General features: G+C 41.1%; 1 long non-coding RNA gene across 1 annotated transcript in view; it reads left to right on the top strand.

Annotated features, from left to right (window-relative positions):
* Window positions 1-21365, top strand: part of LOC131573067 (uncharacterized) — a 30742-nt gene extending 9377 nt beyond the window's left edge. The window contains exon 3 of the long non-coding RNA XR_009276124.1: window positions 20614-21365. This is a non-coding gene — a long non-coding RNA (uncharacterized LOC131573067). The remainder of the gene's footprint in view (window positions 1-20613) is intronic.
* Window positions 21366-25262: the final 3897 nt, after the last annotated feature.

Genomic DNA, 25262 nt, shown 5'->3' with positions numbered 1-25262 from the left:
TTCAGCTTTTTCCAGATTCTAGATACTGGAAAAACAGTGGGGGTGATGAGGAAAAGAACAATGGAAGAGGTTCAGCATGGTGCAGCCAGTCATGATGAAGAATATTTAATTATCTTATTTTCTGAATTAAACTTCTCCCCAGGTGATGGAATAGACCAGTGAGCGTTTTTCACAGTGATGACACACATGGGGTAGACTGGGAAGTGTTTTCCTTTGTTCCCTTTGCATCCCTCTGCAGTTTCTATAGAGGAGGACCTTGTGCCTTCCCGATTGTGTGGTGAGGTGGCAGCTGTCATGTGGGTGCAGAAGTTCTTGTGGCCCTCTCCATCAAGCAGGGAACATCTTCCCGTTTCAATCCCCTGCACTGGAGGAGGAATGCCTCTCCAGCCAAGCTTTGTCCTCTCCAGCTTTGCTGCCAGTCTGTAATCCTGGCTGTGTACAAAGAGGGAAGTGTCCCCCTTCTTTGCTTAGGCAGAATGAAAGAGTGGGTAATTTATGGGCTGAGAACAGGTGAGTGTGCTGCCTGTGTGCAGAGAGAAGGGAAGGAATGGTGCTCTGAATCCATACCCTGGATTAAAATTGCCTATTTAATAACGAGCTTTCCATTTTTTCCTTGTGATTCCCGATTCAAAACCCATAAAAAAGCACAAGGAGAAACCTGGTACATTATTTTACAGTCACCCTACTTTCCCTACTCTGTTTGCCTGAGGCACTAAAAAGGGGACCACTCTTCTTGCTTTCTGGCTTCCTATGGAGCAATGGCTTCAATTCTTACTTCCCAGATGCCTCAAGTTGGGAGTCCTTGACCCAGCCTTCACTGTATTAATTTAGTATATTGTACACTGTCTGAACTCTCTGATGTTTACTGTGCTACCTTTTAGCTGTAAGTTTCAGGCACAGGAAAAACAGATCTAGGGACATCTGTTTTTTAAGCCTCCCCTGCTGTCCATTTTTCCAAAGGATCTATATAGGTGCCATAGTGAAGCCTATGGATTTCTCTGCTTCAATTATTAAATGAAACAAGGCCACATTTTCCTTTGCAATGGAAAACTTTGGTTGGTTATTAAAACCTAGGTGTTCATGAGGCTAATTTCTTGCTGTATGGGCAGGGGGAGGAAGAGGAGGATTTCACGGGAAAGTCTGATAGGTTCCAGTACTCCTCATGAGAGGACCCATATCTTTGGGTAAAATAGCTGAGTAAATTCGCTTAGAGACTCTCAGGGCAAAAAATATGCCTCCCATCCCTCTTCCTTGCCCCAGCTCCATTTTTGCTGAGTTTAACACCCACAGTTTTGAAAGGGAAAAGCTTAGCCTTCTGGCAGAAATACATGTGCATTCATGTTAAAAAATTCTTGAAGTAAGGAGAGTTGAGACAGGCAGACTCCAACCTTCCATCTCAGAATAGAATAAATATTTTTATTCTATAGTCACGAGTGGATTCAGCATTACCCCATACTCAGAGTGTCTTCACTGCCTGTCTCCACTGCCACCAGCTTGTTCTGTGCAGACACCTGCTGAGATGATTCTGTAGTCCCATGTCAAAAAATCAAATTGTGCATGTTTGTATAACTAGTCTGTCTCAGTCTGCAACTTTAAACCTCCCTGCTGCTTGCAGTGACAAGTTGATTTTCTGTGTGTACTTAAATTAGATGCTCACATGCAAATTTACAACTTGAAAGTGTCCTTGTGAAGGCTTTATTTTTGTTCTGTCTGATTGTATTGTACTTTTTTATTAAAACTGAAGGCAATGCCAACTGAGAAATATATTTTTGTTCTTCTATATAGGAAAACAAAACAAGCACTAAAGTAGGAAATAGGATAAATAAGTGACAACTCTTGAAAGGGGATTAGAAAGCAGCAGTGTAATGATGCATAAATCCCATGTTTTGTGTACAAAAGTTTCTTTAGAACAAAAGGCAGGTTTGATATCAAAATGTTTAAGTAGTACCAAAAGACTAGAACATTTTACTATTTTTAATACAGAAACGGAAAAATAGTGTTAAATACAATTTCATTAACTAAAAAAAGAGATTAAATACTGTCTTTGGAATGACTGCTCACTCAGAATTTCTTTGCTTTGTATTATGTTAAAATAAAGATGAGTGGCAAAAAATAGACCCTTGAAATGCAAATGAACATTTTGCAAATTAAAACAGTTCAGTTGACCCTCTTTCTCAAATGATTGAGTTGCTGAAATATAACAAATTATTTAAGTTCAAAACAAGAAATTATTTACTTTTAAATTACCGGAGAATGAAGAAGTTATTTTTCTGCTGAGTTCAAATATGCTGGCTTTTGCAGGGTAGTTTGGGGATATTTTTATATTTCTGCTTGACCTGGAAATGCAGATGACTCTCATTTGTTACAATTATTGTGCTACCCATCTAATTTAGTCTATAAATTCCTTGAGGCAGGAAACACATCTTCCTCTGGGACTGCTTGGCTCTGAAGGCAACCTGTTACAGCAGAAGGCAGCTGTCTAGAGCAAAATCATGCCATGTTGATTTTCTCAACTCAACCTCTCTGTGCCAGGCAAATCTAGAGGACCACACAACCCCTGAGGTTTATAAATGAAAGAATTTCAGAAAGTGAAAAATTCTGGATGCATAGACTTAAAATCAGCTTGGCATTTATACTCTGGATTTTTTTTCCCTATACTGGCTATCTCGAGGAGGAAGTATTGTATTTAACCTGTCAGTCACGGAACAGGACCGTTCCCTGTCCCACTGGTCTCTCCCACTGGATAAAGGCAGTAATGGGATGATATTCCACCCAATCCTTCTGAAGCATCTCCTTTAAACTCCGTTCACAGATGTGAGTCAGAGTCAGAGCTGCGCAGTGTTTATGCACAGCGTGGATGCTGCGGCTCACAGCAGCTCGTCTCCGAGGGCCTGTGCTCAGTCAGCTGCTCAGAGCCAGTCAGCCAGCTCAGGCAGCCGGAGACACACCGGTGCACCCGCAGCTGCAAATTGCCCACATCACCTCTGCAGCCTCGTGTCCTTGCAGCTTTTTCTTCCATCCTTTATGCCTTACTGGACTCCACCAATCTCCCCACTGACATCTGAGCTGCTCTGATCTCCTCAGAGTTCAACAGCTGGCAGTGATCTAGCGTAAAGCTCACGCAGCCTGCTTCTGGAGTCCCTTTCACCTCAGATTTATTAGCCCTGTTGTCTCTGTAGATTTCTCAAAATGCTCATAAATTAGAAATATTAATAAAAGGGACACTGTGGATTTAAACAGATAATATTTATGATTTTTTTAATGGCACAGTTATTATCAATTGACATTTAAAATGGCACCATAATCCATCAAGGTGAAATGGACTCAGAAAAATATTTCTCCCAAGCCAAAACCCATAACAGCAGCAGCAGGATTGCAAGAGAGGAAGGACACAAACAGTTTGAAGCCCAGGTCACTGATTACATAATTCAGAGGTGTTTTTTTAACAACTTCACTTGCTGTTTAATCCATTCTTGTATTTCATAATGCTTCTTCTCCACTGCCAGCCCCTCTGAGCCCTTTGTAGAGGTTTTTCTATCAAAAATCTTTAGTTAATCCATGATAGGGGGAGCAATTTGCTTTGAATAGATCAGGAGCTGTTATGTGTTGGAAGGCTGGAGAGATCAAAGGCTGTCCTTTTCAAAACAATTCAGGCCATGGAGCAGCAATTGCCATGGAGAGCTGTCCAGCATGGCTATAAACAAGCTTTGATTTTTTGCTCTTTGCCTGATGGAAGGTTAAAAATAAAGAAGGAATGTGCTTAATGAGGTCCATCCTCCCAAACATGGGGAAGGACAACAATTTTTTCCTCACCTACTGAAGAAGGCTACAGAATCCATATGTACAGAAATGAAACCAATTCTTCAGGGGAAAAAAAGCGGGGAAAAATCCCAAGGAATCAATAACAGAGTAAAACAGAAAGTCCATGACCTGTAGCTCATTATTTGAAATTGGTTGTAGCTTGGTAGTGAATATATTTCTGTGGTGATGCATGGAAATGAACTTCCTGTGACCTAGAATGGTTCTTCATCATCCAGGTGATGAAGAGAAGGCACTGAAAGCTACTAGGAGTCACTGGTGCTATGCTGAGCTGCTGTTGTCCTGCAGTGGTACCTGCAGCTAAAGGATTAGGTTTTTACTGCATAATCCATGAGGGAGATGCCAGCAGAAGACACTCTTTGAAACAGTGCCATGGCAAACTATCTCATTTGCCAATGAGGAGGAGACTGGCACTGCCAAATGGGCAATTAAAGGTATCCTTAGGCAAATGCCTGAGAGAAATGTACCTAATACCCCTCAGGATGCACTTCACTCCCTATATTTTCAAGAGAAAAAGCCTCAAGAAGTAGTTTAGATTAATTGTCTAAAAGTTAGATGCTTGAAGTACAGTACATACATCCCTCACTCCCAAACTGACCATGCAAAATACACAGATTGGGAGTGAGAGACTGAATTATTTTTTGTTCTGTGTTCTTAACTACATGTGCTTTTTTCAGTGTATTTGTATGAAAAAAAAGCACAGACAGACCAAGTGAGTACTTGGGCAGAAGTCAGCGAGGTTTAGCTGACCATCAGTGTGTTAGCTGTGAGGGAAGTTTTCAGGTTACAGTAATGGGATTGAGCTGGCATCTGTTGTCTCATTCCTGAGAAGTTTGGTCTAGAAGTAATTCACAGCCTGGGCACAGTTTCATAGGAAGCAGCACTCTGGGAAGATTTTGAGATTTTAAGGAATGTTCCCACACCAAACCAGAACAAAAAGTCAAACTCTGATCGACTCAAAAAACCAGGTGGTTTTTTTTTGTTTGTTTTGGGTTTGGTTTTTTTTTTAGTCCATTAAAACTCAGCTCAATAAAAACATTTCATTTTTATCATAATAAAATGTTTTGTCTTGCTGTTGAACTTTCAATTACATTTTCACTGTAATCAATTCATTTTTAAATAAAGCAGTAATCTTGAACATGGCAAAATGACCTTTTAAAGACTATTGGAACAGCATGTTTCAAGAACATGAAGAATTTTTAAAATTTATTTTATTTTAATGAACAGTGAATCCGAACTATTCTAGCCTGGTAATGTAGAACTCTGTGTGTGCAGAGCAAATGCATGTTTTTGCAGCTGACCCAGTTTCCTGGTCTCATAGATGCAAAAAAACATTTAGGGAAAGTTGTAGTATGTATGTTTTTCCTAAGGCTGCTGTCTGTCCTGATTAACAGGATGCATAATTAATTATCATATTATGTTGTTAAGCCCAGGTTTTTTTGTAGAGATTTTTTTCTCAAATTTAGCAGTCTGGTCTGTGAGGTATCCTGGAAAACAGTTACTGCATAGATAATTTATGTGGGAATAAAGAAATTCTATACTGCATGTGCAAGAGGGTTTTTATCTGTCTGGGATGGTCACATATTTCAGCGTGTATGGATTTGCCAACCTCACCTTTCTTTAAAACTGCCATGATTTCCACAAGGAAAAAGCATTACTATGTTATAAAGTTCCCAACTGGCTCTGACACCCTACATGGATTTTAACCACCTTTCACATGATGGGCTTTGCAAACCATGTTGTGAAACAGTGCTTCAGTTACCACTAATTAATTCAATGCTCAGGCTGACAGAGCCAGAATTAGGGGATCACTGCTTGAACTATTTCTGCCTCTCAAAGCCAAGCAGGAGAGGGCAGCATGTCCTGTGGGATAAGCACACCAGGGCTGTGACAGCCCAAGTGGGGAAGTGAAAATTGTATTACATCCTCACTTTCCACTTTGAGACATTCCCATGATGAAAAGATGTCACAGAATGCGAAGTGGTAGTCTTACCCATCTGATTTGCATGCAAGGATTCTCCTGCTATTACTTCATACACTAAAGCCTGTGATTTATAAGCCAAGAACAACCTTGATTTTTTGCATAAAATGGTTTCTGCAGATTTTCAGGGTGGGAAAGAATTATAGGAGTGGAATGGAATGGGATGGAATGGAATGGAATGGAATGGAATGGAATGGAATGGAATAGAATAGAATAGAATAGAATAGAATAGAATAGAATAGAATAGAATAGAATAGAATAGAATAGAATAGAATAGAATAGAATAGAATAGAATAGAATAGAATAGAATAGAATAGAATAGAATAGAATAGAATAGAATAGAATAGAATAGAATAGAATAGAATAGAATAGAATAGAATAGAATAGAATAGAATAGAATAGAACTGTTTTAGTTGGAAGGGACCTACAGTGATCATCCAGACCAACTGCCTGACCAGCACAGGGCTGGCCAAATTAAAGCATGCTATTTAGAGAATTGTCCAAACACCTCTTAAACACTGGAGCAACAACCATTTCTCTAGCAAGGCTGTTCCAGTGCTTGACCACCCTCTCAGTGAATAAATGCTTCCTAATGTCCAGTCTAAACCTCCCCTGGCTCAGTTTTAAATTATTCCTACACAGCCTAGCACTGGATACCAGGGTGAAGAGACCAGCACCTCCCTCTCCACTCCCCTTTCACGAAACTGTAGAGAGCATCTAGTATCTATAAGGAAAGCCAGTAAATTAAAATTAGTTAAAGGCTGGTTGCTAAAGCCTGTTTTTCAGGTGACTTATTCTTGTCTTATTCTAGAAAGCACAAGAGAAGCTGAGTTTTCCTGTCTTCTTTAAACTTCAGTCTTTGCAGCACCCATACACGTAACTTTAAAGAAGTTTATAGTGGGGAAAATGAAAATAATTTCTGATTTTGTCTGTCAATCATCCCAAACCATATTTATCCCACAAAGTGAAGAGAGTGAACTGATCCTGAATCCTCTTGCCTGACAAAACCTTAAATATTATTTCAGGATGTGCTGGGATGGTTTGTGTTAATTTTTCTATGGGTGCTGAATAGGAATGGCAGGAGGGCATGAAGATATATCCTCAGATCCATAACAAAGGCAGTCCCAAGAGAATAAACTCTTTGCTGACAGAGGAGTGAGAGCAATAGATAAAAAATCTTGATAGCAGGAAGAAATTCTGGGCAGGAGCAAGACACACCTGCAGAGCAGGCTGGACATATAATCCTTGTAACTTATCCTGTCAACACATCATCTTTGTCAGTGCTAAAATTCAGGTCAAACTCCATGACAAGAAAGTAAAAGAGATTGCACTGTAGCAATTAATTAGTTCTAATTACAAAACATGAAGAAAATGTCACTTCCAAATTTAGACAAAACATAAAAATTTCAGCCTCTGCCTGGGACAGTCATGTTAGGCTGGCCAGATGGCAAAATGGCAAAACAAGCTAACAATCCACTGAGGCCCTGCAAAATCTTGGGAGAGCACAAGATATCCATGTACAGACTAGAGAAGGAAAAATATCACCTGCAGGCACATGAAGGAGACATTCTTCCACTTGCCAAGGAGATACAAGTCCTTCTTGCCTGGCAGAGCCCTCACACCTCCCACTTCCTTTCACTTAGACAGCATTGCAACTTTCCCTGTCCTGTCCATGGGGATCCTCAGAAAATGATGAAGTGCACAATATTCCTAGGCTCTCAGCATTTTGTTTTGTTTAATGGGCTCCTGTGGGAACTCCTATTACTCTACTCTGGAGGGAAGAGCTTTTTTGTTTTTGTTGCTGCTGTTGTTGTTTGCCCCCTTTTGCCAGAGGCAGGTCATGAATTATGTGCCTGATGTTCTTCCTCACTCCTGGACTTTCTGTGATGCCCCACAGGGACCTATTAAGAGCTTTCCTGCTGCATCCTTCCAGAGAAAGGCCAAGTGCTGAAGTGGCAGAAGCAGGGGTAGAAAGAGGCTCTTGTGACTCAAGGATAGTTGGAGGAGAGCAGCAAGTCACTGTTAGGGTTTGGATGGGCCCATGGGGGTCTGCTGGGAAACGGAGTTGCATACCAAAACAAACTGTCCAATTACAGGGCAAATGCATGGTTTGTGTGGTTTTTCTCCTGAAGGTGCATTTTGAATCATGGTATTTCCACTCATGTAGTGGCACCAGAACTCAGACTTCAGAGAAATGGGCACTTCTGACCTGCAGCTAACTGCAGATCTTTCTGTGGTCTTGTCCATGAACTACACACATTGAGCCAAAGTTTAGATCCAGCTGCTAAAGCTGTCTATGCTGTTGAGGCAGAAAAGCCCTAGTTTGGTTCCTCTGGGTGACATCTAACTCAGCCACTTTCATGCACTTCAAATAAATTTCCTTCAAGAAGCCATCTCATGTTTTTATAACCACAGACATTTCAAACATATTTCTGTATTTTCTGATATGCCATTGGCACAGGCTATGAAAATTATTTGGGCTATATATAGTTGGACTTTTTTCTTTTTCCCCTTGCAGTTTTTTATAGGAAAGCAACATTTCTGTAGCTTTGTGCCAACCTGGCCTCTCTTCAAGTGCACTGTCTGCTTTTTATCCATAAAATCACATACCGGAAAGTCCGCCTAAAGAACATTATTAGCTGAGGCTGCCGAGTCAAGTACTGGAAAGCTAAGGTAACGCCAGACTTGAGATTGCTTCTGCTCATACATTAAGGGGCAGATGCATTAGGACATGGTGAAAGCTTTTTTTGATGGCCAGACTCTGCAGAAGGTGGGATGATCTGTCTCACAGGCAGGACTGATGAATTACCTGAAAAGCAATTCATTTGTATGAACTCTTTATTCCTCAGCTGTGACCCCCAACCCCCTTCCCTGTGCTCATTTTGGTCCATTTTCTGTATCCTCTGCAAGTCCCAGCAGGTGCTAAAACCACCGTGGCTGTAACACACACTATGGCACTGCCACAGATGGAGTAAGGGGAGGAAGAAGAGGAAGCAGGTGAGGATTGTTTGGTTCAGACAACTTCTGGGGGGGATGAAAGGGCATTTTCTCAGCCCAGAAAGCAAAAGACAAGAGTTGCTTGATAGATCACTCCTCCATGTGGTTTGTGCCTGACTCATTCAGCCTCCTTTGGTGATGAGGCGTCAGTCACTGGTGAGACACTGAAAAGGACTACAAGAGTAGTGTTACTTTATGATCCAGTAAATATTTCCACAGCCTTTTCGGAGGAAAAAGTGAAAATTTGCCTCCACTGCACATCAACATAGCACAGGGGAGCTCAGCTCTGCATTGCCAGGACAAGGCACTGAGGAGCCCCCTGCACAGCTGAAGAGAAATCTGGTGACAGAATGGTGAGGGTTGTTTGGGGCAGCTTGTGCAGGGTCTGTCTTTCTCCCCCCACCCTTGCCTACAATAGTGTTAATGTAACAGGACAGTTCATTTCCTTTCTGGCTGAACACTGAAACTTATTTGCAGTTTAGGCTGCCAAAAATAAAACCAGTTGTCTGAAATATTCCATTTAGTTGCCTTATTATGGGAGTAAGCTTTGAAAAATGAAGACATTTTCAGGTTGTCACTGCTCTTGTTATGGAATCCATGAAAATGGAATTTTTAAAAATGAAAAATATTCTCTGTCTTCTTTATTTATTTAGGGGGAAAAAAGAGTCCCTGTGATTTCCTTTTAGCTTTAGGTACAGCCCTTCTCTCTGTTGGACTGACAGCAGATTCGAGCAGATGTTGCTCTATCCATGACACGCAGGTTGTTATTTCCAGCTTTCCTTCATGGCCAGGAGGGCTAAAAGCATTCCTTAATAAGGAAAACACAAATGTTGTTGACATCAAAGCAGAGCTGGAGCCCCAGGCACACTCCTGTGCATTAATATGTCCTGGGCATCATGGAGATTTGTTCTTCTGGATCTGCAAAGGCAGGTACAGCCTTGTGCTCTATCCACTGGATCTTCCCTGCAGACTACATACTAATTGACATCCCTGTACTGGAGACACGGCAGTCAGTGCCAGCTTTGGTAGGGTTTTTTTGGGTAAATACTCTCTGAAGTTTTTTTACGTGATAGTACACCAATGGTAGGGGTGAGATGAGGTTAAGAACCAGCTTATTACCTATTACTTTGTATTTTAAAGAATAAGTTTCTGTTACTTCTTTGATGAAATATGAAGAGCAAAGTCACATTATTTTTACATCTCCAAATCTGTCACATTTAGTTCAGTGCTCAGTTAACAACACATGTAATGCCACTTGACTAACAATACTGACATGGGAAGTATCTCTAGATCCCACTTCATGTTCTAGCAATGGTTATTTAGAAATTGTGCTGCATTAACCAAAGTCTAGTGCCAAGTAATCTGAATGCTGTATTCAAGCATCCTCCTGCTTATACATGAAGACCTCCAGTTTCACTTAAATATTTTTAAAAAGTTATGCACCCACCTTGACTGCCATAAAAGTAAAATAAAAAGTTCCTTTGATTGAAATGCTGGTTGGATCAAGCTTGCAGCATGTCTGTATTTTTTCATTATTACAGAAATGTTACAACTACCAAATATATCTGAAATTAATTTTCTGAGACTATTCTGAGAAGAGTTCTGAAGATGCACATTTTGGACTTGGGGCTTGTAGCTCATATTAGAAATATCACATTTCAATAAAAATCCACCTCAGGCATAACAAGCTAAATCACTAAATATGAAGTTGGCACCACCTTAATACAACACAGCTACACAGCAGTAAAATAATTACACACATACACACACATAAATAGTCACACATAAATAGTCATACATAGCCAAGGACTTTTTTCTCTTGGTAATGCAAGGTAATAGTGATACAGAAGGCATAACAAAATTCACAAAAGGGAGTAAGACAGCTGGCACTGAAAGCATTTGAAATAGTGTGGACAACATGCAGGGAGGAGACCATAGAAATAAGGATGCAATGAGGGACCTTGTCAGTGCAGACGTGTTGAAGCTAATGTCCAGCAGAAACAAAATCCCACTTGGGACCCTGCATCCCCATGCTGATGTTCTCTCTGGATGTGAAAATAGCATAATGGTTTATGCAGAGCATCCACAGGTGACTGCATAGTTAACATCAACCTATGGATAATGGACATACAGAAAATCAAGAAGAGCTGCAACATAATCTTTTTATTATCTTCATCCTGAGAAAGGACAGTCTCTGCCTTCCACAAAAATCTTTTGACTAAGAACTTTTCACCATCTGTAACTGAGCTAATCAAATTCAGAATACTTCAATCCAAAGAGAGTGCAGGGCTCCTTAGTGTGTGGACCCCGACAGACTCCCTTCCTTCAATAACAAAGATTAAATTTACTTGCACATCTCTTCTAATTGCAGCTGCAGCAGGGAGAAAGATGAGGAAACAACATCTTAAACCTTAAGTACAAGCTGGTTGCTTAACCTGGCTCATGCCTACCCAATTTGCAGTTGTTTTTTAGTGCTGATGGTTAGCTTCTCCTCCTACTATTGCCTCACAAGAAATTCTTGATAAGTCTTCCTAGTGACATTTTAGAAGACCAAATACAGACAAAGTGTTTTAAAAATACAGAGAAAGAGAATTTGCACGGTCTTGAGTCTGTCTTGAGGAAGCTGTGATAAATGCAGTTTGAGAGTATTTTTATTTGCTGTCTGAGAGATAAAGAGAATGATAACAAGTAATTTTTTGTAACAAGCCAGGCTGGATGGGGATTTGAGCATTGTGGTCTAGTAGGTGACACCATCCTCTGCATGACAAAACACAACTAACACATGATCTGGGTACTTTTTATGATCCATGCAGTCAGGTTTCCTGCCTGGGATGATGGCTGAGTATCCATGGACCACACACAGCTCAAGTACTAAATTTCAAGGGCACTAAAGACCTTTACACATGGAGGAAATAAGATTAATGCCCTTCTGCATTCTTCGTACAGACTTAGTTCACAGCTGAAAAAACCACTTGGTTTTGGATCACACTGCTGAAGTGCAGTGGCAGCATTTGGAAGAACACAGACAAAAGGATTGCACATTTATAAATTGTGCAATGTACATGATTCAGGTGTTGGCTGGCCTGGAATATTGATCAGGTGAGGGTTTTGCTTTTTGGCTTAGAATTGCAACTGTTAACAAAGCTTTCCAGCTGAGGTTGATTTAATGCCTCATTTGGCATCTGAAGTTTCCCCCAGGCCAAATAGTACACGTGCTAGGTCAGAGGAAAAGGGGACGGCTCTGTGTCTTCCCAATCCCTTCTGCACATCATGATTGCATTCAACCATGCAGTGGGTCCTTTCCATGCAGCCCAGGTGTGTGTCTTTCCTCATGCCTGCCAACATGAGAAAAGGTGGAAGCTGTTTGCTTGGAAACATGCTTCAATCTGATGGATTTTTTTTTTTATTGTGGATATTGTAGTTATATTATTCATTGATTTTGTGTTCTGTGCTTGTTCAATGCTCCAGACTGTAGCTTCCAGCTGGGCTTCTCAAGCACTAGACTGAATTTGCAGCTCACTCTCTTTTAACATCTAAAAACCTCCTTGTGCTGGAACTTCTCTGTGTAAGACGAGAAGTGTCCAATTAATGCAGTGATCTTATGGAAAAAAAAAAAGCTACAAAAGTCTTGTTATGTCTTCACACTACCCTTTGTGGAATTGGGCTGAACTGAGATGACCTAAACCATGGCTTTACTTTAAATATTTGTATCTGAACTTTATTCCAGGTGCATAGGGCATGTTAGCACCATCCAGTTCAGAGGTGTACAGACTAGTTTCAAACATGCTGGTTTCTTCAGGTAGAAGTGTTCCTGAAATTTGCTGTAGCATGATACTGCTTTTGCTGTGGAACTCTCTTAATATAGACTGCCAAACAAGTGGCTTAGTCCTGTGGTGTGAGCCTGAGAAGGTAGTTATTTTTCATGGCACTGACTTTTGTTTTGACATGCAGTGCTGCCCAGAGTGAGGGAGATGAACCCCCTATTCTCAGTGCACTCTCTCTGAGCAAGTGAAGAATAAACTAGAAAGCAACTTCTTTCCCAGTATTTCTGACTCTGCACTCTACAGACACAGCTAGTCTGCCATGAGTTAGCATGTTAACAGAAGCACTGAGCTCTGAGTTACAGTTCCCAGCTGAAATGTGCTACCCTTGCAGGATGCTGGACTCCCTGTTCATCAGCTATACCTTTTCAAGGTCTTCAGTTAATTTTTCTTCATTCACCTCCCCTAGGAGAAGAGGTGAACAGAATAGTAAACAGGATTTTTTTTGCTTTTTTCCCCCCTTGTAAAAGCATTCATCTCCCAGTGTTGCTGGGACTTACATAATATCTGGAGAGCTGTGACAGTGCCATGGCTTGAGATGGACCATGGCAGCGAGTTCAGCAGGAAATGACTGATGGTCTTAGCAGGGATCTGGGGCCGTGCCGGCCGGTCGCCGCCAGATGGCGCCGTGGGCTCGGCTGGCCCGGGGTTCCCTAAGGGGCTGGGCCTCGACGCCCGCGCCGCCCCAGAGCTCCGGGAGCGCGGCGGGCGCCAGGGGCTGCGCCCGCGGGAGGGCGGGATGAGCTTCTCTAATGAGGAACAGTGGGAAAAAACTGTGACTGTGGGCATCACCTCCCCGCGATGGGCTGGGACTAGGAGGCCAGGCTTTGGGAAAGGGAGTTTTAGTATAGGAAGAAGTTATGTGTGGGTATTAGTCTCTGGAAAGGAGCAGGGGAAAGTCACATGGCCTGGGTACTCCTGTGATATTGCACGGTTTGGATAGTTTGTAGACATTAGAGGGCAGGGGCAGCTTCACAGGAGAGGAGGATTGTTGGTGTGGTCCCACAGGCACAGAATGCCTGTAAGTACTTTCCTTGAAAAAGTGGTGAATATCCATTGGCATATCCAGCTGCTGACATCCCATTATTTACCACAGTCAAAGATAAAACTGTTTGTGAAGGCTTAAAAAAGGCGCTCAAGAAACTGAGTGATTGGGTAATAAAATGGCAGATGAAATTCAGTGTCAATAAATGCAAAGTAATGCACACAGAGGAAAACAACCTTAACTATACATTCACAGTGATGGACTCTAAATGAGCTATTACCACTCAGAAAACAGATTTGGGAATCATTACACATAATTCTTCAGAAACAATCACCTCAAAGCCTAGCAATGGTCAAAAAGACAAATTGGGTATTAGACATTATTAGGAAAGAAATAGATAACATGATAGAAACATACTTTTTTTTTTTTTTTTTTTTTTTTTTTTACCATGCAAACCAATGCAGTACTCACATCTTAAATGCCAGGAGGGAGGGAACAATTTATTAGACACTTGGTTTACAAGAAGCACCATATATTTTCAAGAGATGACACTGTGGAACTCATTGTCACAGGAAATTTTAAAAGCTCAAATGCAATTAAATTAAAACAATAATTAAATAAATGTGTTGGCATTAGGTCAAATAAAGTTTGCATTGAGTGATGTAGACAGATCTACAAGCTCAGGTAATAACATACCTTCTAGTTATGGAAAGGAATGGGGATAATCATGCTATCCCAGTTTGTTTGTTTTGTTTTTGTTTTTTTTTAATTCTGTTGGGCTGCACAGACCTTTGCTTTTAATCATTAAGGTCATACTTAAATCATTATCATGAAGATAAAGAAATATTTTGGTCCTAAGTAAAATCAATGGCAGAATTCATTGATTTCAAGAACAGGAAAATCAGTTCTGCCTGTAGCTGGGTCATGTCTCACTGTGCGAGGTGTTGCATTGATTGAAGCAAGACTGCTGGCACAGCATGAGCAGCTTATAGCAGGTATCTTTGAGCTACCCAGAAAGTAGCAGTGACTAAGAGTGGAATTCATTTCAACTAACTTTAGCTGGTGGTGAGAGCTAGGTGCTGGTTCTTTTAGCAACTGAGGTACTTCTTCCTGTCACAGTGTGTCCATGGTATGAGTTTTGACAGAGAAAACAATGACAAAATACATAGCATGTTCCAGAAAAAAAACAACTAAAGCATCAGAAGCACAAGTCACCTTGCTTGCTCTTTAGCATCTGATATAGGAAATTAAGATGGTGTTTGAACACCTTGGGGTAAAGACAGAAGATAGGAATGTAATTTCCACAAGGAAAATAAATGTGACACCATTTGCTTTTGGTACATAACAGACCACCCGTCCTTTTCAGGTGTCTCAGTGACAAAATGAGCAACCAAAACCCAGAAATGTTATTTGCATTAGAAGCAGAAATATTTCTGTTTGGTGCCTGATTATTGAATAGGGATCCCACTTTAGGGCCATTAGTGAACTGCTGCAGAGCTGTAACTGCTTCTTTCTGGCACAGTTTCATCCCTGTCTACTGGAGAAAAACCTTCTGCCAGTGAGGAGGCATTGCTTCTCAGAACTGGTCTTGACTACTGGCATAAGCATGTTTTAAATTAGTAGCAGGCAGACCCAAAGCAGAATATTGAAAAAGGCAATACCAATGAAAGAATCCTTTAAGCTTTATGTTTTAGGAAGGCAGGAAGAAGAGGACTAGGTTTGGTGGAATGTTTTGCAGGGATATAGATTATCTCTCTTTTTTTTTTTTTAGATTTGCTTGTGTAGCAGCTGATCTCCAGTTCTTCTCCTTACACTGAGGTGGTTTTTTTTTTATTTTTTCAATAGAAAAGCATAATGAATCAAAGACCTGTGCAGTAATGAAAGCCTAGTATGTTTGTTCCAGAAATAATTTAAAAAATTGAAGACACCATTTCAAAATCCTGAAAGTTTCATGGCTTAGGAACATCCCACTCATTCTTTCCAGATCTCAGGCCTTATACACCTTATTTTTAAAATGGTCAGTCACTGAAATTTTTCCATAGAGAAGAAATACGTACATACAGTTTATGTATGTATTTAAAAGCAAAGAGAAGAATAAAGAGCTAATCATCTTTTCAGATGTGGGTACATAGGACCTGCCAGACAACTGATTTCTTTGGTTTATACAATTAATTCATATTAATTATTGTGTATTGCAGTAGTTCTTAGCAGCTGCCACTGAAACTGAAGGTGCCTTATGCTGTGTCTATACAAACACTGGAAGAATCTGTTGGCCTTGAAGCCATTAGTGCTTAACTGAGTGAGAGAAGGCATGGAAAGAAGGAGGAGATGTCTCCTCTGTTTAATTTAATGTAAGAATCCTCATAGCTTCTAAAGGAACATTTACTCAAAGCAGTGCTTAGTCAGAGATCTCTGACGAAATTAGTGCCCCAAAACAACTCAGGGCACTGCTGTACAGACACTAGAACAAGGCCTGGATCCAAAAAAGCCTCACTGGTGGGGTGCTGGGCCACCAGATTGGTGTGAGAAGGCTGACAGGCTGATTGTGACTTCCACCTCTACATCTAGAGCAAGTCTGTGGAGCACTGGCAGAAGAGCCATCACTCATTTTGCCTTCAGTGACAAACACACTTCAAGTGGCATAGCTGAGGCATACAGATGGGCAGCACTAGAATAAATTCCAGACCTGCCTAAATCTTCTAAATGAAGAGCTCCCAGTCCAGCAAACCTTATTGACGAGTGTGGTCACATCTAATGCCATTTACTGGGAATGACACATTGTCTCTGGGAAGAAATCATAGGTTTTTGCAGCATATGTTGGTTTTGACTACACCTACTCTTTCAGTGCAGTTTTTGGATACTGCCTTGTATTTGCATTGTAAAAGACTTTCCATTAGTGCTTAGTGTTATTTCAACATAATGGTAAAGTCTGCATTAAAAATGCATAGCTAGGTTAGATATTTAACATTCAGTTGGTGTTCTGGCACAGTCTGAGGGCATGAACTGTAGCCAAGAATATATGGGTTCTTAAAACTGTTTCCTGTGCTAAATCCCAGCATCAGCCTGTCCATAAGTAATGAGGAGAAGGATGTAAAATAATGGTATTGTTAAAATACTGTCACTTCTCCCTCCCCCACATATTTTAAAGAAATATATTACAAAAAATTCATAATGCACCTGGCCATCTTTGTCATGTCATTCTTTCTTCCTCATCCTGATAGAATCAGTTCTCTATATTACTCCTTAGATTCAAGCGATTATGGCAATCTTCTCTGTTTTTTCATTAGCTGAGCTGATTCTGCGCAAAAGCTGTTTAAGATTCATGAGTGATTTTGCCTCTGCAAAGAATAGGAATGCAGCTGAAGGAAAAAAAAAACCCAAAAACGTTTCCAATAGTCTAGACTGATGATGGGATACTGATGAGAAATATGCACACAATTAACTTGAAAAAAAAATGCAACAATTTCTTCTTTAAGGCTGTCCCCATAAATTGAGGTGTGCCTAGCTTACTGCATCCAAACCCTTACATCCTCCTTTTTGTACACAGGCATATTCCTACTTTACTGTATCTCTGCAGAGCCACAAGATCCTGACGATTATCACAGAATTTTCTCAGTCTGGGAACCCTGCAGTCTGTGGTTTTTGTGGCCAGGACCCATTCCTTTAGGCCAAAGTTTCTTATTTTCTCACACCAGAAGACTTGCAGACAGGGAAAATCAGACTCTGCTGGCCATTGATCCTGAGAAACTGGAGGGAGATGAATCCCCTCTCTGCCCACAGATGTCATTGTGCCTGGGGCTGCTGCATGGGTGCCTGAACAGCCTGTCAGACTCTGGCCGAGGGTGAATTTGGGCTTAGAAAATTCCTGTGCTCCACGTCTTGTCTGTAGTTCCCACTTCCCACCTCTCAGTGGACACAGGGATTATTTTAACTGTGTAATTTTAGACTGATTGTCACAGATCTCACAGGAGGAAAAGCAGAATAAGTAACAGGATCCCTGCTTCAATGGGCTTATCATGCTAAGAGGTGCCGGTTACAGCAGTCCAGTGAAGTGCAGTTCAGTACAATGGCTTTGCCCAGAAAGTTGAGGAAACTGATGTAAATGATTCACATCCCATGGATTTGCTCAGGAGACCACCACTTCAGGTGCTCTGTAATGTCAGCTGTTCCATACTGGGAATTGTTTGTCAAAACTGTTTGCAAATAGCACCCATCTCCCTTCCCTTCTGGCTTTCCCATACTGTTTCTGCAAGGTACTTGGAGCAAGATTATGCCATTGAACACAAGACTGTCTGAAAAATTATCTTCAGGCTTACGTTTAGGCCCACGTGCTTCATTACATTCTTGGATTAGGGCCTCAGCATCCTGCAGTCACCAAGTGAACAACCCTAACGTGAAGCCAGTGCCAACTTTGAGTGCCTAAGCCACAGAACTGGCACACTGTACTGATCTTCTCTTCTTCATTAAGAAAGATGATTAAAATATTATTTCTTGAAAAGCATCCAGTCTGTGAAAAGATTCAGACAGTGTTGATGAAGTTACCATGGATTTCTTTTGGGACATTCAAGCTATTAAGAGCAGGAATGTTTTGTCTGAAATTCTATACAAAACCTTAGTAATAGAAATGATCTCTTGCTAGCTGTTACCTTTCATCTTTTGTACAGGAGTAAAAGTTTACCATGTTCCTAATAGCAGTGATTTAGATGAATTTGTCTTAACAAATCAAGCCATTCAGAGAGTGAATATTTTCTGGAAAGGGAAGAGCAAAAAAACTTCAAGCAGTGAGTCCAGAATAAAAGGTTGCAAAGATGGGTGGACATGAGTCATAAAGGAGGGATACTGTAGGTGTCCTTCATACCACTGCTTAACATTTTTTCTTCTTGTGCAAAGGAAATTAGTAATGTTGTACACAGACAGCAGAACATCTTTATTTGAGGATGTAATTTATTGGAGCTTCTTAAAGAACTAGTCACTATTTCATATGAGGACAAAAGCCTTTGGGGTACCCTGGAGCATGCAGGTTCTATTGACCACTAGAAGATCATTTCTACGTTCTAGAAATATTTCCAAAATGAACTCTGAAACACAACTGGAACCATAGAAATCATTTTGTTCACTGCAAGTTGCAAAACAAAACAAATGAGGGGCTGATCTAAAAAAATGTGTATGGCCCTTTGTTCTCATTTGCAGAAAGATCTTTAAACAAATTTTAGTAGAGTTGAGTGGAATGTGACCACAGTCTAAGAGTGGGGAAAAAGGAGCAGCCACTCCCAACCCTGTGGCTAAGAGACTACATGGCAGCCAGTGTATGCTGTAATCAGACCTATAGCCCCATCAACCCTTCTCCCTGTCAGTCTGTCCCTGTCGTAACACCAAGGAAAAATTATGCAAAAATAGTACTTGCTTTCACCTTAATGTCCCATGCTATTGTAAAGGTAGGGGAAATTAGCATCAGCATTTCTATACATAAAAGGGCTGCTTGTTATTATAAGTCTTTGCACTGTCTTCTTCAGGGTTATGAGGCGTAACAGCAGAATCACTCTGAACTTGTCTGAGGTCTCAGATGGTTTAAATATTTCCTCAGGTTGTAAGTTAACACAAATATCACTGCTTTAATTTAATCTAGAGGATGCTAAAATGGAAAGAAACCCAGATTTCACTTGTCTTTATGAATGGAGAAAGCTCTGGGGTAGAATACTGTCACTTTCTAACAGTCTCTATTGCAACTGCATAATTGACTGGGGCAGAACAGGAGGAAACTGAAAATGTAAGAACAGCTCCTTGGTGGATACTCCCTGCCCTTCTATGTACTGGAGGCGAATCTGAAAGTTCACTGCTGTTCTTTGGGAATCTGTCAGCTGCAGAGGACGAGGTGAGGAGAGATAGAGGTGTCACATTACTGTGCCTGACAAAGGAGACTTCAAGATTCATTATTTAAACTCTCATGTTCCCAGAGGGACTCAGGGAGGATTATGACCTGTCCTCACTGAGAGCAGGGTGACTTTAGTTAATACTTTCTTGATTTGGTTTCTTACTGACTGCACTTCCTCTCCAGCTGGGTCAGCTGATTAGGATGGGGATCCCCAGCTTCTCTGCAGTTGAGAATCACTTGATGAGAAGGTTGCTGGGATGCCTCATGCATCACTGCACACAGCTCCCCAAAGGCAGGGGTATGGAGACTGGGCTGTCTCTTGCATGGGTGCTACATTTTTTGTCTTGCCACCATTTTGACAATTAATATTATTAGCAAACACTGCATGACAGCATCTTCAAACAGCTGGAGTTGGGCAAACGGGAGAGATGATGAAGTCATCCTAAATCACTTCCTATATGAAAAAGGCTGCAAGATTTGCTCTTTAGAGGCGCTGACCAAAAGAGAATATGTGTTGTAGGTGCAAATGCTGCTTCTCCAAATACAGTACACCCAGTGTTTTTGGGACCAGACAAGCCTTTTGAGTTATGTGTTTCATCCAGGTATTCCTATCACATTTTGGATTGGGGTTTCCTGGATGGGAACACACAAGTATCAGGAGCTAGACACTCTTTGTTTACATCACAGCTGCTAAGGGTGTATCTTGGAGACAGAAAATTCATGTTTTTCTGGACTGACTATGCTAAACAATGATACTTGACAAGAAATATTTGTCTGAATCCCCCAAAAATACCAAACCCTAAGGATTTTGAAGGTCACTGGTACTTCAGCATGTAGAGGCAGAAGAATAAAGAATATGACCCGAGTACTGTGCATGGATGGCAGCCATACTTGAACAGTGTATTTCCATTAGTTGCAGATGAGACATCCCAGAGCACGGGAGAAGCTGGAAAATCAGATATACAGGATGGCACTAGACCTGTTGGTCCAGTATGTCCAGCCTATGGGAGTGACCCAGAGCAGATAATTCTGTGGGACGTTTTCTTTCCCATCATGAAAAAATGGTTTATTAGATATGAACTGCTACTTGACCTTTGTTCTGCACCTGAACCTCTATGTTCTCTTCATCATCTTCCAGGTGGCTGCTGCAGGACCGTTTATCCTTGCCTTGCTGCCCAAAGTTTGTGCCTCGGGGCTACAATCACTACTGCCACCTCCTATTTAAACCACTTAAACGGAGTCAAATGAATTCTCTTGACACAAACTAAGGAATGCTGACACAAACTGCTGCGTGGGCTGGTTCAAAAGGGTGCTTAACACTAGAGGAGGGAAGGGGTGGGACAAGGACCGAGAACACCACAGATGAGCAGCTGCAGTGGTAGCACCCAGCAGCACAGCTGGATCTGAAGGAGGATGTTTGTCCACAGCCTCTGAAAGCAATTAGACTGGAGCCTTGGGGGGTCTAGCACATCTGAGAACAAGTGCTACTTATTTTGTTAACTAAATAGGGATTTGGATATCTGTTCTTATTTCCAGACTGGAACATTCATGAGCTTCTGTGTGCTGTGTAAGCATTGAAGATCTAGCTGCTTTAATTACTGGTAGCAGCTCCGTCATTAAATGGTGTTTCTTACTTGAGAAGACAATGATACTGATCACTTAGGTGAAGTAGGGGGAAGGATAGTTCTGCTGCTGTTTCTTTTCTTCAAAATCAAGCTGTCTAAATTCAAAATGACACAAAAATTCAGAAGAATTCAGCTTTGGAACAAGGTTTTGCTTGTTTTTCCCCTCCCGGATTTCTGTATTATCCTTGCTTCCTGAGGAGCCCTGTGACCGCTGTATTCAAGAAACCTGTCCTCCCAATGCCTCCAATGCCTGTGACCATTTCTGTCTTACCCCCAGCAAAAGGTATACAAGGGTGCTATACATCCTTGGGCAATGTTATTTATAACATTCTTACGTTATAAGGCCATCTTCATTGTTTCTAATGCAGCTGTAGTAAATAATTTAATTGTTTGGCACCTCTGCTCCTCACAGCAAGTGCAAAATGCTTACTAGCTTCAGTTGGAGTTATGTGCACATAACTATGCAGGAAATTAATACAACCCTCTGATTACAATAAGTTTATAAGCAGCAGGAATCCATTATGATCAGCAGTAAAATTAAGAATTTTTCCTAAATCATAAGTGTTACTGTATAATTTCCCCTCCTCCTTATCCTTTTTCTTTGTGTGCACCTACAAAATTATATTTTGTCCTAATTTTGTGCAATTGTCCCAAAAGCTATTAATCAAAAGAGTAAGAAGAACAAATGTATTAAAATGTATTGATAATATTTGCCTGAATTGACTGTCTGCTTCTTTGCCCTAGAGTGATATCTGACTTGATTGTCACTTTGCATCCTTGCAAAGTCTGCCACATCCTGCAGTACTTGCATGCCCAAATGGCAACAGAAGCATGGTTAGTATCAACTTAGCAACTCCAGAGCAGTACAAAGAGAAGCAAGGAGGAGGAAAGTGCTACTGGCAGTAGTCCTGCTACTGCTGCTACCACAGTGTCTGCCTGAGGTGGTACAGTGTGACATCTTTTCATTTGATTGTGAGCTGCTCTCAAAAGGCATTTTCCCTGCTGTTCTGTCACGTAGTGGTGATTCTGGGAGACCGGGGTTTTCATAACAGAAGCGGGGGGTGCAGGCAGGGCCTGGGACCCCCAGTGGCCGTGGGAACTTTGGGGCAGCACTGGAAGAAAGGTTCCATGGTTCTGAGGCGAGGGTGGAGCTGGGACTGTCTTTCCTTTGGCTGTAACTGTGCACCCATGGCTGTCAGAGGTAGCACAGTGGGCTAGGCAGAGCTGCATCTCAACTGTATCAGCTCCTGCATTTCACACATATCTGAAATTCAGGCCAGTGCATGTGCCGTGCAAATGGCCAAGAATTACACCCTTTTTGATATTAAAGAACACATTCATTCAGAAGATCAAGGAATCAAAAAACAAAAGAGAAAATCTTTGGCAGTACAGGTGGAGTTATATATCTCAACAAAGAAGGCAGCATATCTCTCCTGACATACGAACCAAATGGCAAGCTGGGTTTCTCGGGAGCAGATTTAAAATTGCATGCTCTGGTACTGTGTGCTGACTGATTATCAGAAAGGTCTGTTAAGCTTGTTGGCATTTCTGTTGTTTTTCCATAGCTGCTTCGGTCCTGGCAGAAGCCAGAGTTTATGTGTGATTTTGGAAAGTGCCCATCCTGTGTTTCAAGGACCGACCCTTCCTATGGAGCAGATCTGCTGCCACAAGGAATCTACTACATCTTCTATTAAAAACTAAAAAAGAATTCCTACCAAATGCTGTGTGGGTCTCTTTAGTGTAGGAAAAGCCATCAGAAAAATTCTTTACAATGATCACATAAAAATCCTTACAAGATTAGAGTAGAATGATCTCACTGTAAAACCAGGTAAGTCAGTGCCTTATTGCAACTCCTGCAAACACTAGTACTTTCATGTTTCTTGTGTTTCAAAAGTGAATAGAGAAAAAAAAAACAACTGATTTTTTTTCCAAGTTCCTTCATATTTTTCACTTTTATTTGGCCACTTTTTTCATCCTAGAAGTTTTAAAAGCCTAGATTCAGGGTACAAGATGCAAAATTATGAGTTATTTCTATATTTAGAAAGACACAGTACCAGCTATTAAAGCAAGAGACAACTATTTCTATATTTAAGAGGGAAAACTTATTTATTAAAAAAAAATGTTTTTTCAATAGTTGTAGCTTGTGAAGTATCTACCTTATAGACTAAAATGTGCCATGCCTGGTGAATAGTTTTGAAAACTGTACATATAAAGTATTCAGACTATTTTTAAATTAAAATGAAAAGCAGAATTTCTCCCATTGTATCTTGTGACCCTTCTCAACCATTCTTATGAGCAAAATGTCTGAAAGTTGAAAACTGTGATTTGCCATGTAAATAGCTGTACTTTTGCACAGTGCCCAGTCTTATTGTGAAGGAAAATGATTTTTCTTTACCTGAGATTTAAATGTGTGAAAATCATATACCGACCATGCACTATAAAGGCTTTTTCTCCCTAATTTTGCCTTACAGCCCCAATTTTGAAAGACAGAAATACTTAACTTTGCATTCCTTGAGGAGCTCCACCTCAAGGTCATTCCAGAATGACCACAATGTGTACAGCCAGTGCGGGGGAGAAGGTTTTTATAAGCTAGGTTTACATGCCTCTATTTTTTTTTACTGAGATACTCTGTAACTAATCTCAAGGCATAATGACCTGGCTACATTTCAAATGCTTCAACAGCTTAAAATATGTTGGAAGGACCCAGAGTCCCAGTGAAAGAAGGACTCTTGTCAGGGTGTACACATTTCTCTCCTACTGCTCAGCTGATCTATAGGGAGCATACACAGGACAGGGAAAAAAAATACTCCTGAATTTTATTCTGATCTTTCTTCTGTGATTGGACTTCACAGCTTACTGTAATTTATGGCCTCTCTTTGCTGCACTCTAAACAGGGTGCAATCTAAATTGGGGGAGCTGGAAATCTCTAGCTCAGGATGCAGGCTGGCATCAATAAGCAGCCATCCCTCTCCTTCTTCCTGAAGAAGTATTTTGAATATCTTGATCTTCCTGAAGATCAAGACATGAACATTTGCAATTCCTACACTAAAACTGACAGTGAGCCTTTGGCAAATGAAAAGGAGTCAGATCCCACAGCGATTAAAGGTGATAGCGAAGATGCCCACTGAAGGAAAATGTTTGGGACACTCTTTCTACTGGGCATTGCTTTCCAGTCTCTGAGTAACTCTTGTAGGCATCTGCCAAAAGTTGTGAAGACAAGAGAAAATATGTTAGCAGCAGATGTTGAAAGGTAGTAAACAAGGATTTGCTTAGAAGAGCACAGCTGAAGATCTTAAAAGTAACATCCATGCTCATTTTTGGTAAGAGCTCTAGAAGCACGTATGGGATGGTCTGTCAGAGCACTGCCACTCACTTGGGATTTCCATACATGCTCTGTTCTCTGCTCTTCTGTGGCACTTCCCATAATGATGGACTTGCCTAGAGGGACCAAAGCCAGCCCATTTTCCATCTGGCTATCTCCTCAATGGAGCAGCCAGGCGAGCTCCAGTTTGAAAGAATTCAAATCATATTCATGTGACCAAGCTAACAAGCTCAGCCTTGGGAAACTGTTACCTTATGTTTCAACAACTGTTTAGGGTAAAAAGCCAAACCCAGACATTCTGCCTGCTGAGGCAAATGCTCCAATCAATGGAGTAGAGAGCAATCGGGCAAAAGTACTTCCTTACTGTCTGACCCTTGGATAAGGGTTGGGAAAGCCTAAAAGATGGGCAGGTTGTTAAAAAACTCAAATGTTGAAAAATATATATGAGTCTCTCTTTTCTAGGCAAAGAAGCAAACTTGGTTTCCCACTAGGAAGAGAATGCCCCAAACCCACCACTGGATAGGGACAAAACTTCCACTCTTCATCCTTGGAAAGCAGGAATGGGAACATCTTCCTTTAATGTTGGGGAGAACACTCTTACTCTCCTGAAGGACAGGACACACTAAGTGCTAAAGCCGGCACATCCACATGCTCACTAAGTTGTTAGCATCATATTCAGGGTGCTCTGACACACCAGCCCCCTCTTCCCATTCACCATAGTGTTTGTGGGCCCTTAGCACAGATTTAGGATGCCAGTCTGAGTTTACAAGCCCAAATTCATGATCTCTCTGGGCTCTGGCCTGTAAAACTGTATGGCAGAGCTGGGAGTGGAGAGCCATG

This window comes from Poecile atricapillus, chromosome Z (genome assembly GCF_030490865.1).
Source record: "Poecile atricapillus isolate bPoeAtr1 chromosome Z, bPoeAtr1.hap1, whole genome shotgun sequence".
NCBI lineage: Eukaryota > Metazoa > Chordata > Aves > Passeriformes > Paridae > Poecile > Poecile atricapillus.
This window is presented reverse-complemented; position numbering and strand designations above follow the sequence as displayed.